The 18,284-nt window shown below is 40.8% G+C and overlaps 1 protein-coding gene across 7 annotated transcripts in view; it reads left to right on the forward strand.

Moving 5' to 3' along the window:
- RHOBTB1 (Rho related BTB domain containing 1) overlaps window positions 1-18,284 on the forward strand; it is a 139,457-nt gene that overhangs the window by 48,564 nt on the left and 72,609 nt on the right. The window contains exon 2 of one of the 7 annotated variants that reach the window (XM_033942876.1): window positions 17,451-17,617. The exons of the other annotated variants lie outside the window; for them this stretch is intronic. The gene's annotated coding sequence lies outside the window, so the exon portion shown is untranslated. The remainder of the gene's footprint in view (window positions 1-17,450; window positions 17,618-18,284) is intronic. 7 annotated transcript variants of the gene reach the window in all.

Genomic DNA, 18,284 nt, shown 5'->3' on the forward strand with positions numbered 1-18,284 from the left:
CCGATGGATGCGATTTTCATTGGGGAAGGATCAGGGTGGCTAAGGCAGGAGGGAGTGGGTATCCGTCCTGCTGATCTTCACGGGACGAGGTAGGGTCGAGAGGTCTGGGGGTCAGTGGCTAAGAGGAGTGCGCATAAAATGTGTGTTTAACATGGTGTATATGGCAAACCTGTCGGTAATTTCAGGTTGTTAGAAGTTGGCGCTAGATTTTATACATGCTTAAGTGATGTTAGGGCATCGGTCGGAATGCTTGTTTAAATTCTAATGAGTTAATTTGCATAGCATAGTCGGAGGCTGCAATGAACCATGGAAAAGCCTGCGATAAGCCATTGTGTGCATCAGTCAGTAAATTATTGTGACATTAAACCAGTTCAAGTTGGTTTAGCGACAATCGTTAAATGCACAGTGAGTTTAGTGCAGCCTGGCCTGACTGGCAGTATTTTAACCCCTTCACATTGCACAGGTTCTGAGCCTCAGCCAACAGAACCAAAATAAATTGCCCTCTGAACTTAATTCCCACAGCACTTGAATCTTAGCCAGAAACCTAGTTTGGAATTTAGATATAAATTATCATGGAGTCTTTTGATTATGACAGAGTAAATTTAATAAGGAGGAAATTAGCAACCAGAATGAAGAAAATCTGGTTTAAGTAGTTCTTGCTACAGGAGCCACTCTTTTAGTTCAGAGATCACACATACAGCTTCAAATGCTCATAACCCATTTAAGAAAAATAATATTTAAGGCACTGATGTGCTGATGCACAAAGCCTAATGCTGGCGCTAGAGGCAATTACACCAGCATTAATGTGCACAGAAAGTTTGGAAAGCTCTAGCAGAAGAAACAAAATGTGTGCGCTAAAGATTAGCACAAGTAGCATTTAAATGAGGTCACTAGCTATTCCTATCCACCCCCCTCTCCTCGGTGAAATATCACATAAAAAAGCCCTGCCCTAATGCTGAAAACCTACCACCAATTCCAAGGTTGCGCTGAGAGGATTTCTCATGATTTTGATTATATTTGAACGAGGAAGGAAGCACATCCAAGCTTTTGAGCAACAAATGGGTATGAGTCTGAGCAAAACTGAAAGTAGAAGCATACACCAGCACCTGTTTTCTGCACTTAAATATAAGTTTTTAAAGTGAAAAAAAATTTGATAAGCTGATATATAAGGAACAGAAAAATGGTGCAGATGTGTGCCTGCACTTTGGGGTTTGAATAGGAATGCAGCACAACAAAGAAAAATGGGGAGACCCGATGATCCGCAGTCCTTAGCATTTTTTTTTTGCTACTTCAGCTTGTCTGCGGTGTTCTTTGCTCACACGTTTAAAGACAATAGACTGTTTTCAGTCCAATTCTTTATATGTGAGTTTACAAACCATTGGACCCCTGAGGAAGGCGAAACACGGACCGTGTAGGGTCTGGGTGGATTTTTATCACCATATTTTTTTAGCATTGTACTTTTTAAATTGAATTTTCATGGTTTTATATGTCAGTGTTTAATAAATTATCTCCAGAACATCTGTATCCATAGTTTTTGTTTTTGAATAGGAATGTACACAAGAGCTTCGCTTAGGCAAAACTCTTGCGTGCATGCTCCAGGCATATTCCTCTCTTGTACAGCTGTATTTTCTGGTACTGTCTCTATATAGTGCTGGAGTTTGAATGTCGGCCCATGAATCAGGAGTGGAATTCACATACACACTGATCTGTTAACATCTTTAGCAAAAGTCAAAAGAGAAACTTAAATCTTTATCATGTTGATTTTCCTTCTACCCAGTTACATGCTACTGTCTGCTAAAAGGTACCCACGGACAGGTTCAAATCATATGAAGCAGTTCTCCATCTTATCCTATTGATTCTATACCCAGCCAGGTTTTCAGGATAACCACAGTGAATATGCACTGGAAATTTTAATATACAGTCAAACCTTGGATAGCGAGTAATGTGGTTTACGAGTGTTTTGCAAGACAACCAAAACATTTTCTTAAATTTTAATTCAACAAACGAGCGTTGTCATGCAGTACGAGCACATGTACGTGCATCATGTCAAATACGCACAATATATGCGCGCCGCATCACTGATCGCGTCTGAGCGTAATACATGCCCCCGCAGTTCAAACGCGCACAACATACACACATCTCATGTGAGCATGGCTGAACATAATAAAAGCATCCGCCCAGTTCATCCGCAGTGTAGTGTCTGTTCGAAACGAGTGAGATCTTGCAATACAAGTATGTACAGTACTGTATGTTCTATTAAAGTTTTGGGGATATGGAATGAATCATCAGTTTCCATTATTTCCTATGGGGAAATTCACTTTGATATACGAGCGTTTTGCATTACGAGCATGCATCTGGAATGAAATATGCTCGCAAACCAAGGTCCCACTGTACTGGATTCCTCATCTGTAGAGTGGATTCATTATCTATAGAAATCTCACTGTAGCTATTCTGAAAACCTGACTGCCTATAGAGTCAGTAGGACAGGTTTCAGAACCACTCTCCTAGTCAGTGCAAAAGATTTGGTTTCCTTTTTTTTTCAAGTTTGTTTTGAAACTACAGTTTATATACAGATAGTGTAGTAGTTTCTGTCATGTTTTCTGCCCTCATGCAGTGTTTTTAAAAGAATAGCTGTCACAAAAAGAATTAGCCATCACCTTCGATAAGGTTAATGCTTCCATTCCACAGGCCTGAACCATAGTGCAGCCTAGGGGTTAAATTACAATTTGTGGAGCTCCCAGCATGCCTCACTTCAGCAACATAAATTTTTTTATCTTTACTAGAACTTAAAATATACATACACACACATCTTTATATCCTGCATAGGTGTTTTTAGTTTAACATTGTACTTTTGTATAGTGGAAATATAAGAAAAGCCTCACCTTTTTTCCTGAGCCACCTTTCACTCCCACAGAGTTTCAGGACTGCATAAGACTTTTCTTTTAAGAACATAAGAACATAAGCAATGCCTCTGCTGGGTCAGACCTGAGGTCCATCATGCCCAGCAGTCCGCTCACGCGGCGGCCCAACAGGTCCAGGACCTGTGCAGAAATCCTCTATTTATACCCCTCTATCCTCTTTTCCAGCAGGAAACCGTCCAATCCTTTCTTAAATCCCAGTACCGTACTCTGCCCTATTACATTCTCTGGAAGCGCATTCCAGGTGTCCACCACACGTTGGGTAAAGAAGAACTTCCTAGCATTTGTTTTGAATCTGTCCCCTTTCAACTTTTCCAGATGCCCTCTTGTTCTTTTATTTTTTGAAAGTGTGAAGAATCTGTCCCTCTCTACTCTCTCTATGCCCTTCATGATCTTATAAGTCTCTATCATATCCCCTCTAAGTCTCCTCTACTTGACTATCTCAGGAGTATGGTTGTATAACACCTCAACTCTTTTTTTTTTTTTCCCTCCTTTACTTTTCAAAATATAAAATGCTCTATATGGTATAATTTATTTTCTCAGAAAAACAGTAGTTCTACCAGTTAGAATTGGTGGTGTTCTTTTCTTACGAGTTTTCTGGGAAACTAAAAATTTTTGTTAAGAGGATTTGGTTTAAGCTGAAACTGAGTCTGAAACTAAAATTGACTAATACAGCCCCTAATCAGGGCTGCTGCTTCCTTCCTCTCCCGCTCTCACTCCCAAACAGTAGTCCCTCTCCAAGAACCTCCAAACAGGAGTAGCCATCTTCCTGTGCCTCCCTTCTACCAATCTGTAGCCCCCCCCCCCCAGACTATCTTACAATTGCTAGGAGTCTAGTGGTGTAGTGCTGTCAAAATGGTTGCCACAACCTCCACTGGCAGTCTTGCAAGATGGCCGCTAGAGATCACAGCAACCATTTTGATAGCGAAGCCAGCTTGGGCAGGAGTGACTGGGAATCACTTCTGCTCCAAATATACCACTAGACCACTATCGATTATAAGGTAGGCCTGGGGGGGAAGGCCTACGGGTGGATAGAGGGAAGGCACTAGAGGGACGGGGAGGAAGTAGGGGCTACTCCAGCCCAAGGGAGGGAGCAAGGAAACTACACAACACAGTGCTTTTAATTCTGGCCAAATCTGAAACAGGGCTGACTATGTATTATGGGCTGTTTTTGGTGATGAAATTGAAATTTAATTGGCCTCTAGTTTCTGTGTTCCTGGCTCTGAATCTGGTTTTGGTTTGGTTTCGTTTCTTTTCATGGCTATAAGAAGACCCCCAGTGAATCCCATTTCTTAGTGATAGATTCTAGGACTGCAAATACTATTTTTAGCAGGGCCCTGAAGAGTGGGAGGGAATATATGCTCCAGGATAAGAGCCCTGGAGACTTTCTTTGTCAGGCAGAAGCAAGACAGAGCATGCATAAGTAAAAGCATAAATATTTAATATATAGGCATTTAAATTAAAAAGACCCAACAAGTTGATGTTTTGCCCAAACATGGGTTGTATCAGGGTAAGCAGAGTGCAAGACATTTAAATGTTACAACCTGAAATACATATAAATTAAAATAAATAACAGCAATGTAAATAAAACTATAAAAGATGAGATACACATAACTAAAGTAGCTGAAAATAAAAGAATCTAACATACCAAACAAGTCAGTTGTTCTAATGACTGCTTCTATCACAAGGGCACCGAAAGATCTGATGATTTGGTCAACTAACCCCCCCCCCAAAAAAAAAAAACAAACCAACCTATAAAATTATGTGCAAACAAATTACATTGATACTCTTTCTAACTAAACCTCTTTATAAATATATATATATATATATATATATATATATATATATATATATACACGGGGCCACATTTTGGATTTGTAGGTACTTGGAGGGCCGCAGAAAAAATAGTTAATGTCTTATTAAAGAAATGACAATTTTGCATGAGGTAAAACTCTCTTTATAGTTTATAAAACTTTCCTTTAACAGTTAAAAGGAAAGATATATAAACTATAAAGAGTTTTACCTCATGCAAAATTGTCATTTCTTTAATAAGACATTAACTATTTTTTCTGCGGCCCTCCAAATACTCTATTTTTTTCTGCAGCACTCACATTTAAAGTTCAATATCTTTTCTTTCTCAAAACTGGCACATTTCAATCGCTAAATTGAAAATAAAATCATTTTCCTACCTTTGTTTGGCAATTTCATCAGTCTCTGGTTGCACTTTATTCTTCTGACTGTGCATCCAATACGTCATCCCTTCTTTCAGCCTCCTGTATGCTTCCTCTCCTCCAGACCTCATTCCCTCCCCCAACTTTTTCTTTCTTTCTCTGTCTGTCTTTCTCTGATTCCGTGCCCCATTTTTTGCTTTGTTTCTGGTTCCCTGTCCCCCCCTCCTTCTTTCTTTCTTCCTTCCTTCCTCCGTGCCCCATTTTTTGCTTTTTTTTTTTTTGGCTCCCTGTCCCCACCCCACCTTCTTTCTTTCTTTCTTCCTGCCCTCCCCCATGCTGCCGCTGCATAAGCTGCTGCCGCTATCGAGAACAGGCCGAGATCTCCCTGCTTCTCTTCTGCACGGGGCCGACCAACTCTCGCTGTATCAACTTCCTATTTCTAGGGAACAAGATGTGGTAGAGGAAAGGCTCTATGCTAGGTACAGGCAGACTTTTATGTTGCCCAAATCTTATAATATCGATGTTACTAGCTGGAAATATAAGTTTTTCTTATTTATGACGGGGTACAAACAGGAGAGCCATGGTCTGAATACTTGGGGGTGATCTAAGAGAAGCTGTCTCTCTCTCTTTTTCCCCAAGAATACTCTTTGTGCATAAATATTCTTCATCTGGCTGCCTGTAGTTACTCATTTATCACTTTCTAATTATAAGGCAGCACTCAGTCAACCAGAAGACTTCATTTCTCTGCATATGTTAAATGTATAAGCAGAGGAGTAAACCTCACCTGCAAGATCACTGGATCAGAGAGGCGATAATGAAGAATCCACAAGAATGATTATTTAAGTCACTGCTTCTGCTCAGTCTCCAAGACCACAGACAATGGAATGCTAGCCCATCAAAAATAAAATTTATTAAAGTAAAAGCAATATTGCTGTTGGATAGAGCTGATTAAATAAGCATGCTTACATGAAGGATGTGGCACCGTTTGGAGACAGGTAGAGAAACCCTGTGAAATTCTGCTGGGTAGCATGTACTGGGTAGCATGAGCATATTGACATGTGTATGTGCAAATGCATGGGTATGCACGTTGATGTGGTCATGCATGGTGCACGTAACACAGTGGAGCCTTTACCTACCTCCAAAGGCATTTCATGCTTCAGGTGAACAAATTCTATATTTTCATTATCGTTTGAGAACTCAGTTCTCACGGGAAGCAGCTTGGGACCAGGCAGGCAACCCTACGCACTGCTATGCCACCAGAGAACAGAAGAGGAGGAAGCCGTGTCTGCTGTTCTCGGCGGAAGTGGGGACCAGGCAGCCAGCAACCCTTCTGCACCACTCTCAGTGAGTGAGGCGCCAGAAGTTTTTTAAAAAGGTACGCGTGGGGGATGGGGGGGAGAGGAGGAAGAGGGCTGGTGGCAACATTAAAGTAAGTTAACTGGGGGGAGGTGCGCTTTGCTTATTTGCTCTATTAGACGCACCCTTATTTCCACCCACTTTGGGGTGGGGGGTAAAAAGTATGTCTAATGGAGTGAAAAATACGGTACTTATGTTTAGTTCCCCTTTCTGTATTTCCTATAGAAGCCAATGCTCTTATATTACTAATGTGATGTCTCTGGAAAGTTGCCACCGGGCAGTCTAGTGCTTAAGTTTCTGAGTCAGCAAAGCTCAAAAGTGTGTGCGGGGATTATAATGCAACTACTAGCTATGAAAGGAATGTCAAAGTGAGCCATGAGATTGAGAGAAACTTTATTGGCAGCACAGCTACAAGGAAGACAGAGGTAAAGTTAGGAAGCAAATTGGCAGCAGGCATCTTCAAGGTAAACTCTCCCCATTTGTTTCTCTGCACATCTTTTATCAGCAAAGAGACCCGCAAACCAATTGGTTTAGGACATTTTGCATCAGGTGTCACACTTTGAAACCAGATGTTTGCATGGCATTTCCACCACCAGAAGAAAAAGGGTTGCAGGTACGAGTTAGGTCCAGTCCAGGGTGGGTCCTTCCAGTTTCATACAGGGTGTCTTGGAAGGTCACTGAGCTCATTCCATAGAGGCCTGCATCTCTTCACAGTCAGAGCCAGTTCTATAAGCTTGGCAGAAAAAAAAGTATAAGCTTTGACATATTGGGACAAATTGAAGGTACATCAAGCCCAATATCCTGTTTCCAACAGTGCCCAATCCAGGTGACAAGTACCTGGCAAATAGAATAAAGCAGATTTTATGCTGCTTATGCTAAAAATAGACAGAATTTTCCAAGTCTATCTTAATGTTTTATGAACTTTTCTTATAGGAAATATTCAAACCTTTTTTTTAACCCATTCTAAGCCAACTACTTTTGTAAGTTTATCTGGCAACGAATTTCGGGGCTTAATTACATGTTGAATTAGAAAATGTATTCCTTTACTAATTCTGCTATATCTCTTATGAGATTTGATCATCAGAAGAGGGCAAAAAAAATACTTTTTCTACTAAAATTCTAACTTCACCTCTGTAACCTCCTAGCTCCTCCCTTGTGTTTTCCATTTTGGAAGTCCAACCAGAAAAGGCCTGGGGGCATATGTTGCTTTCAGGGCCTCTTGAATGATCAGCACTGATAAAATTATTTCCTGGGTGATATGAGTAAAATGTTTTAAAGGGAATTTAAGCTAATTAATTCCTCTCTTCTTAAAAAAAAAAGTCTATAAACATTAATTACTTGTTTAAGAAATAACTTAAAACCTGCTTTTCTGAGCAAGTGTTTAGTTACATTTCCTGTTTCAATTACTTGATTTTGATTCTATAGCACTCTGTGTGTGTGTGCCCTTGATTTTTTTTTTTTTTTAATTATTGGATATTTTTTTGAGGTTTTATGTCTTTTTTGCCTACTTTGTCGAGAATAATCCAACCTAGAATCTTTTGGGGTATAAATAGATAATGCCAACAAAAAATGTAGAAAGGCAATATTTCTACTTGCTATCGACAGTAAATAAATCTGCTTCTTCTACCAATATGTACATCAAACTTAGTCACAATTATAAATATAATGCTTATCCTCCTCATTGACACTTCCATCTCCTCCAAATTCCCTTGTCTCGTTTACAACTACTTTGTTTTTCACGTATATTGCATGTTTGATTTTCCACTAACCAATGTTGTTCTTGATGGTTGATAGGGCAGGCTATAAACACAGTTCCATGCAGTAAAGAGCTGAACTGCTGAACAAGGATATAGGAAAATCATAGTTTTTCTCTATCACATGATTCAACTGGTCACCTCTTGAAGAGTTTTAGTAATGTTTTTGTCAGCAAAGGGAGCATTTTTATGTTATGCATTTTTATGTTTTCATATATTGAGAAGATGACTTTTGTTACATAGTGCTATTATCATTTTGCTGCCTGTGGAGAATAGTGACTTATCTTACTAAGAACACCACCTATAAATTAACTCTTGGATTCTATATATGGTGCCCAAAATTGGGCACAGATATTTGGGTGCTAATATGCACCCAACCAAGGGCCCCTGTTATCAAGCTCCGCCAGAGGTTTTTAGTTTGAGCCGGTATGGTAAATGCGCCAACACTCATAGAATTCCTATGAATGTCAGAGCACTTACCTCGCTGGCCCTTGCTAAAAACCTCTAGTACAACTTGATAAAGGAAGTGAGGGGGAGGGGGGAATTGGCTTATTTGTACACACATCTTGCTATGTGCTATTCTATAGCGATGTGTGCCAAAATCCCAAACTATGCAACAAAAAAGGGGGCATATCATGGGAGGTGCATGTGTGGGTCAAGATTATTCCTAAAACTTACACATAATGTGTTGAAATACCAGAGATGTGTGCCCAAATTGGGTGCCAGGAATTACACCTGGTACAAGTCCTAGCACCCAAATTTAGGCGCCAGAATTGACAATCGGTATGATTCTATAATGGGTGCCCCATCCTTGAGTGCTCATAATAAAATAGTATTGAGCATCAATTTTTTTTTTGTACCATTTTAGCCCTAAATGCGAAGTTCCTCTGTCAAAGACAAACCAACTTGCTAGCAGTCTATGTGCAGCACAGAATAAAGACAGTTTTATAACTGGCTACAAATAGGTGCCTTCCAGCCCTCTCATCCTATTTTAAAGGCACATAGGCACCTATGTGTCTTTATAAAATGACCCCAGAAATTATGGCTACAATGAAACTGCAGATATTATGCCTGCTTGGGATTAGGTGTAAATATTGACTTGCAAAATGCACAAGTAAATTGTGACTTTCTCTGTGATCTACCCAAAACCTACCCTCAGCTCAGCTGTGTAAAGTACATATGTAGGGTAGAATTGAGAGGCATGAAAATGCCTTTATAAATTACTCTGTGTGTCCAATTATAAAGAAGGCATGAAAAAAAAAAGCACATGGTAATGTTTATTTCTCTGAATCTTAAGGACTGTGGCAGTCCAGATGTTTCAGAGTAAGCATTAAAACTAGTAAGGCTGCTAATGTACTTTCACTATTGCTTTATAAAGTTCCATTTGTGAGTCTTTCTCCTAGCAGAATATGGACTTACTACAGTTAAATCCCTTTTTTATTTTTGTAGGAGAAAAAAGTAAAGTAGAGCAATGCTCGTGGAGATTGTTTCTAGGTTTGGAAGAATGGTCAATACAGCTACAGTGTGTCATAGTCAAAGGAAGGGGACTAATGGGTGGAGCAGACAGCTAGCTAGAAGAAATATTTAGCAAGCAACCCTGGGGGAGCACATAAGAGAAATTGGAGCAAGTCTTTGAGCTCTGAGCAGATGTTTATTGCAAACAATATTTCATATATATTTACTATTTATAAACAAACTAAAAGCGACAGATATTCCACTCTTCCTCATGGTTTCATTCGATGAAGTTACAGGGAAATACTTTTAAAAGCAATAGGAGGAAATATTTTTTTCACTCTGAGAATAGTTAAGCTCTGGAAAGCATTGCCAGAGGTTGTGGTAAGAGTGGATAGCGTAGCTGGTTTTAAGAAAGGTTTGGACAAGTTCCTGGAGGAAAAGGCCATAGTCTGTTTTTGAGAAAGACACGAGGGAAGTCACTGCTTGCCCTGGATCGGTAGCATGGAATGTTGCTACCCCTTGGGTTATGGCCAGATACTAGTGATCTGGATTGGCCACTGTGAGAACGGGCTACTAGGATTGATGGACCATTAGTCTGACCCAGTAAGGCTATTCTTATGTTCTTATGAATAAAAAGGGTTTTGTCATGAACCTGAATTGATGTCAGTATCTCATTATTGATTACAGAAATAAAATACTCTAATTCTTCATCAAAAGTGAATTTACATTTTTTATGGAATTATGGTTAAAAAAAGTCTAACTATTTCCACTGAGAACAAAAAGATGTTACATAACATAATAGCCTTACTGGATCAGATCCATGGTCCATCTAGTCCAGTGGTCTCACACTTGCGGCCCGTAGACCACATGCGGCCCACCAGATACTATTTTGTGGCCCGTGGTCTGTACTAGTGCTGCTCACTCTTTGCAGCGTCCTCCGGCTTCCCCCTGGCCTCCACTCTTACCTTCAGATAATTACCGCTGCCTGCAGAGAGGATTGCTGATGCTGTAGCGATTCATGCAGGCTGCCGTCATCCTCAGCAGCACGTTCCTTCTGCTGCGATCCTGCCCCTGACATCAGAGGAGGGGCGGGACCGCTGCAGCAGGAATGTGCTGCGGAGGCCGATGGCAGCCTGCAAAGAATGCTACAGCACCGGCGATCCTCGCTACAGACTGCGGTAATTAGCTGAAACTGAGGCTGGGGGAGGGACAAGCCGGAGGACGCTGCAAAGAAGGGGGAACATACAGGCCTTCGGGGGAGGGGAAGATTTATAAACTATAAAAAGTTTTACCTCATGCAAAATTGTCATTTCTTTTACATTAACTATTTTTTCTGCGGCCCTCCAAGTACCTACAAATCCAAAATGTGGCCCTGCAAAGGGTTTGAGTTTGAGACCACTGATCTATCCCAATATCCTGTTTCCACAGTGGTCAATCCAGGTCACAAATACCTGGCAGAAACCCAAACCGAAACATTCCATGCTGTTAATTATCTACCAGAATTAAATTCTATCCAAATATTAAAGAAGGAGTGGCCTGGCCACTTCCAGTATCTCAGCAGCCTTTAGAAGAGTGGAAAAAGGCCTCTTCACATAGAACAGTGGGGTTGAGAATCAAAGAAACTGATGGCTAAGTCTTGCTTCTCCCATTGTGACACTGGGCAATTCACTTCACCCTCTAACTTTGGTACTAGGACTGTAAGCCCTCTGGAAAAAAAAAAAAAAAAGGCAATACTTACTGTATCTGAGTTGTAACACCTTAAACTCAGGTTTGAAAACTTGAGTAATTAAAAATCCAGATACAGGACCTACTGAGCACTGCTTGAAGGACATTATCACCTAACTCCAAATAACCTTATTTCTTTGGTTTATTTTCTGATCGAAATGAACTGTAGTGCGTGTAGGATAATATTAGGCAAAACAGCCAGCACATCTAATGTTAATTATATTAATTGGGGGAGAGAATATTTTTTTAGGGTAGAAATGAGGCCACCTACCCAGTAAAGCAGTAGATCGAAAATTGGGAATGAAAAGTATATCAAGTATGAAAATTCATATTGATGTCACGTTCAGTATTTTTTCCCAAAAGGCTTGTGACTCAATGTGGAAAGTCGTCATCTTCAGGCCCTTGAATGTGAAGTGTCTATTGGCATGGCTGGCAGTATCTCTTCACTCCTCAATAAACAAGGTTGATATACAAAAAAAAAAATTCAGATTGCCACAGACTAGTTCTGCTAAGGCCTATTCAGTGATAATGGGCCCCATGTTAGAAAAGACTCAGGAGATGCAGGTCAGGGCATTTCAAGTTATCATTAATATTTTGGTACAGAATCATCTGGTATAGAGACTGACTTAAAGTAAAGGAAAAAAGGATGTTTATGTGGCATAGACATCCATTGTACTGTAGAAAAAAAAATGCATCAAATTTCAACAGGTTGAAAAGCAACACATATACATTTATCTTTGTCATTAAAATATATATAATATATATTCTCCTATCACTATCACAGAGGATGGATTCCCTTGCTACTATGGCATTTGGGGGATGGGGAAAAAACTAATGAGGGTGCAAACTCCCCCCCCCCCAAAAAAAAAAAAATCCTTCTGTAGGGGTACTGCTTGATTGTAGCTGTTTACCAAATCCTAAATGTACTTGGTAGCAGGTGCAACTTCCACTGTCAATTTTTTTAGGATGTAGATGTTTATATAAAATAACACTTTTATATCCCGCAAAATCTACAGTTCTATGCGGGTAAGCTGGAGTGAGCTTGGATGGTAACTTAGCATTTGGAATCTAAGACGATACCAGGTGGACTTTACAGTCTATGACCCTGAAATATCAAAGAAGAGACAAGTTAATTTTAACATATAATGGGTATAACTAATGGGCAGACTGGATGGACTGTTCAGGTTTTTATCTGCCATCATTTACTATGTTACTATGTAAGTACAAAAGTCGCATAACCAGAAATAACAAATCAGGACAGTCAGCTATTCTCACCCCAAGAGAGGTTTGAAATAGGTACTGGTAGACCTTTAATAGCTTCATCAAGTGGAAACCCACCCCCCCCCATAAATACTAATGAATGAAACTCTAGCTCCCAGCTAGCAGCTTGATAGGCAACAATTGCCCTTGATGCATCTTGTAAACACAGCCTATGGGTAAGAGAAATGTTAAAAAAAAAATTTCACATTACACAGAGGTCATGCAGAAGTATATATATAAAAAAAAAAAATAGCACTTTATAACCAACCAACGATCCGCACTTCTACTGGGAGGAAGTGTAATTCGTAGAGATAAATGTTACATGATCAGTCTTACCTAAATTGACAATCGGGTGTACTGCTGTGTTTTGAATCAAAGCAAGCCTTCTAAAATGTTTTATAGTTTGCAAGATAAGACTATATCATAATGGTCAAGTACAGATAATACTAATGACTGTACCAAAATTTGAAAAGCTGGTTTCTCAAAACCACTCCAAATGGAATGTAATTTTCGTAGAGTAAGAAACTTGTACGAACCACAGCATTCAATTGATTTTCCATCGTTAAATTTTGGTTTAAAAATGCCCCAAAAACTTTCAGCATAGGTTCTATAGCAGTGGTTCCCAAACCTGTCCTGGGGACCCCCCAGCCAGTCAGGTTTTCAAGATATCTCTAATGAATATGCATGAGAGAGATTTATATACCTGTCACTTCCATTATATGCAAATCTCTCTCATGCATATTCATTAGGGATATCTTGAAAACATGACTGGCTGGGGGTCCCCCAGGACAGGTTTGGGAACCACTGTTCTATAGTATACACTATGCCAGAGGTAGGGAACTCCGGTCCTTGAGAGTCATATTCCAGTTGGGTTTTCAGGATTTCCCCAATGAATATGCATTGAAAGCAGTGTATGCAAATAGATCTCATGCATATTCATTGGGGAAATCCTGAAAATACGGCTCTCGAGGACCGGAATTCCCTACCCCTGCACTATGCCATTCAAATAAGGACAATATTGGGTAAGCTTAGATGGGAATAAATATCTACCCATTTTCCATGCCCTTGGCCTTCCCATCACATGCCCCCTTATCATTTGCATGCACTTGGGTTTGAGATGCGTACTTACCCAGCATTGCAAAATGGGGACTTCGTGTATGTAAGATAAACAAAACATTTAAGTACTGGTTTATGCAGGTTCCATGTGCAAATAGAGCTTGTAAAATGTATTATGCTTGTAAATGTGTATTATTGCAGTAGTGTATATTTATGACTAGGCCTGACCATGTAGTATAAATAGCTTTTATAAATCAAAGGACGTAACTAAAAATGCAAACACATAATTAAGCAGAATATAAAATAAGATAAATAGATCTAAATGGGAATGCAAGAACAGGTAAATGGCATTTTTGAGTCCTGAGTGTTATTTTCCATCTTGTGTGGCCTTTGATTAGCATGGCAGTTTAGAAATCAGTCAACTCTTTTTGCTTTGGAATGTGCATCTTGTTTTTCCATTTAAGAGAGGAGATGAGGACAAGGTTTTCCTTTCCTGTCCTTGGACTTGTTTACAGGCCAGCTTAATTATTTAAGCATTGTAAAACATTTTCCTGATTAAATAAATAAATCTCGCAATAAGTGTACAATGTGTGAAATAACCCTTTTATAACTGCATACAGCAGGTCCATGAGACTCTATACTCACTGAATTCCATCCCACCCCACAGACTCTGACCGATGAATCTGGTTTAAAGTGATTCAGAGTTTGAAAAAGCTAAAACTACTTTTCTTAATCTGCAGAAGAAGTGGGGTACTGTAGAGTCAGTAAACCTCACTTTGGAGGTTGGAAATTAGAGAATGACACGGTGGCGGTTTACCCGCGGCCACCTGCATTTTAGCCGCGGGTCACCCGCCGAAACGGGGAACGAAAACTAGCAGTCGCTGCGGCGACGGGGACAAGGCCATTCACCGCCCGTGGGGTGGTGAATGGTCTTGTCCCCGCAGTGAAGCATAAAGGATCACGCGGTCCCCGCAGCACACACCCGCCTGCCCAATCGATCCTAGTGTTTAGCCAGCTCTCTCCCTTCTCCTCACCTTAGTTTGTAGGTTTTCTTTTTCGGCGACCCGCACGCTATCAGAGAGCCGCGCACCCGCTGCTGCTCAGTTTCGATCTTCTGCTCTGACGCAACCGGAAACAGGAAGTTGCAGCAGAGCAGAAGATTGAACACTGAGCAGCCGCGCGTGCGCGGCTCTTTGGGAAAGCGTGCATGTCGCCAAAAAACAAAACCTACAAACTAATGTGAGGAGAAGGGAGAAAGCTGGCTAAACAGTAGGATCGATTGGGCAGGTGGGTGGTGGCTGCAGGGACCGTGCGATCGCTCGTGTTCCCGGCTCAAATTGGAAGGAGGGAGTGAAAGGGAAAAGGATTCTGGGCCAAGGGGATGAAGACGGAAAGAAAAACCCACAGCAGGAAATAAAGGGAGGGACAGGCAGGTGAGCCAGATGCTAGAAGCAAGGGGGGGGGAGGGGAAGAAAGAGGGAAAAAAGCTAGATGGGGTTGAAAAGAAGAGACACACTGGTATGGAAGAGGAAGATAGGGGAAATCTGGACACAGGAAGGTAACAGAAAGAGGGGAAATTATGTGCATGGGGCATAGGGACAGAGACATAAAGGGGACATGCCATGGGGATGGTATATGGACATGGGGGGGGGGCATTGACAGATACATAGGGGAGATATTAGAAATGGAGAAAATAGGAGCACAGAAGCGAGATGGTTTGTGGGGATGGGACAAGGGACCGAGCTTGCAGGCTCCAGTGGCTTGCACAAATTACATTGTAACGTGCCATGAAAATAAGAGGGAGGAAGGTAGCTAGATAGGCCACGCGAGAGGAGCTGAAGGGTAGTAGAAAGGAACAGATGGTAAAGGAGGGAGGGAAGGGTGGTGGTGGAAAGGAATAGGACAGACATTGAAGGAGGGTGGAGAGGAACAGACCCCGAAGGGAAATGTGGAAGACAGAGTGGGAAGAAGACAGATGCCAGATTATGGGGGAGCGGAGGGAAGAAGATGGGTGCTAGACCAATTGGAGGGGGGGGGGTGAAGGGAGAGGCACAGTAACAGCAAGTGGAAGACGCAGAGAGAAGACACACAGTGGATGGAAGGAATTGAATGAGAAGATGTGGAAAGCAGAAACCAGACAACAAAGGTAGAAAAAAAAATTATATTTATTTATTTATTTTTTGCTTTAGGATAAAATAGTATATTAGTTGTGTTGATAAAAATTTATAAACAAAGCCCTGCCAGCTGAACATCTCTTTCTCTAGTTCAGCAGCAGGAACTTTGATTTATGAGAAAGGAATAAGCTAAATATTACAGTACTAAGGCTTATACGGATGCAGCGGGGACAGTGACGGGACGGTGAATGGGATGGCAGTGGCGGTGACAGGGCGGTGAAAGGGATGGCGGTGACGGGGCAGTGAATGGAACGGCGGTGACGGGGCGGTGCAGAGCATGGTGGGCCGGTGACGGGGACAGATTTTTTCCCCGTGTCATTCTCTATTGGAAATGTACTGGAGGCACTGCTGAAGGAAAGGATAGTGAACTTTTAAAATTCAGTGGGTTGCAACATCTGAGAGAACATGGATTTACTAATGGAAAATCATGCTGAGTGAATCTTATTTCCTTAACTGGAGGACCAGAGAACTAGATCGAGGACACACACTATTTGGATTTCAGCAAATTTTTTTTTTTTTTTTTAAACAGTTCATTGTAGGAGCATGAATGAACTGGGTGAATTTAGACCCAGAGTGCTAAACTGGTTGATAAGACAGAGGGTAGAAAGGTAACTAATAGACTACCTCGGAGATCAGTACTGAGCAGACAGGATGAACCATACAGGTCTTTACTTGCTATCATTTACTTTGTTACTATATAGATGAGACAAGATAATTTCCATAAGAACAAATCATAAAGCATAACTTGTACTGATCTAGCCTAGATTTGAAAATGTTGAAACATTAAAGTGCCTTAGAGCAATAAGACTTTCCTAAATTGACTAGAATGGATAGAGTCCATGCAAGCAACTTTGACCATTGTATAAATGTCTGGCCTTTGTCCTAGAGTAGGAAGGGGTGAGTATTAAGGATAGAGCAACATAGGGTGATGGAAGGGTGGGTGTGATGGTGAAAGGTCACTTGGACACACAAAGTCAGAGGCGTGAAGAAAGTACAAGAGTTTTATTTACAGCATGCCGGACTCTTGTGCAATGAGCAGCCTGTTTACAAGAGTGCCAGAAACAGGAAATGCACGGACTTTTATGCCCTTTTCACAAACTAATATATGCAAAATCTACAACTTCTCATTTGTTACTTCTATAACTTTTCTACAATTATTATTGGTCTTAAGCCAGCACTTGCGATAGGTTCAGGGGTACAACTTATAGTCCTATAGGATCTTGCAGTTCTAACTGTTACATGTTTAGGAGGGCAGGGTACATCATGGCTCAAACTCTTATCTATTTAGCTTACAATGTGGTAAGGCAGGGACATACATTTCAAGCAGATGATGTCAGCAGATTGTACACTGTTTCCAGCTATATAGGCCAGAGCAGTATTTCAAACAACAGTTAACCATTGCATGACCCTACAATGGCACAAGGGGCAGGGAAGGAGTTGTTAAGACGTTCTGGTATCTTAAATTGTTTTTGTATGAGAGTTCTATTGTTAAATCTTTAAAATGACAAATAAAAAAAGCACTGACAACAATGCTTATTTTAATTTTGATACCCTTTTCCCTTCCTCACTTCCAACCAACAGCTACAAGTCACTTCTCTGTAACCGGATTGGAAGCCTCCTCCAGTGCATCCTAGATGATCACTTCTCCATTCCCATCTTCTGTCTCTCCTCAGATTGCCCAGAAATGGAAAAGAAATGCTCAAACGTAATTTAACAACAAAACATTCTCCATGGCTTTCCATGCAACAGTAGGAAACAATTTTTTTATAGAAAAATGAAAGATAGGATTTCCTTTTCATGCAAATTTGAAAGGTTAGAATTTTTACAGTGGAAACAAACATTATTGTAAGCACTGTTCCCTCTAAGCTGAGCGGAAATCCTCCAACTGCCATCTGTCACTGGGGAAATATTGTATTTCCAATTACTGGGGACAGGCAGGTTTCCTGAGTTCTGCAGAGCTTCTCAAGAACAAAAGCAAAAACAGGGGCACCTCAGCAAGTCAAACAGAATATTAAGGACGAACAGTTGCTTCCACTGTAGAAATACAATTACAAGGTCAGCTTTTATTTACAGAGGAACGTAATAACCTAAAGGAGATACAATCTGGCCAGTGTTTCAGAGTAAATAGTGCCTTCCTCGGGGGGTCTAAAAACAAATATAAAGAAATTAAATTAAAATAAAATAAACATTGACAGTTAGACCAATTGTTTATTGTTGGGGTGTCGGAAAGATCATCAGTCCTATGCTGAGGTATATCAGTGTTAAAAAAAAGATCAGTGATGTGCTGTGAGAGGGGAACAGAGCTGGGGTGGGGGGGTCACTGCAGGAAGGTACATTCCATTATTTATTTCCTGGGCCCACATCACGTTACATGCCTTAGCTCAGGGGTTGGGTAGCCTTGAGCTTCTGACTTGT

This window comes from Geotrypetes seraphini, chromosome 4 (assembly GCF_902459505.1).
Source record: "Geotrypetes seraphini chromosome 4, aGeoSer1.1, whole genome shotgun sequence".
Classification (NCBI taxonomy): Eukaryota; Metazoa; Chordata; class Amphibia; order Gymnophiona; family Dermophiidae; genus Geotrypetes; species Geotrypetes seraphini.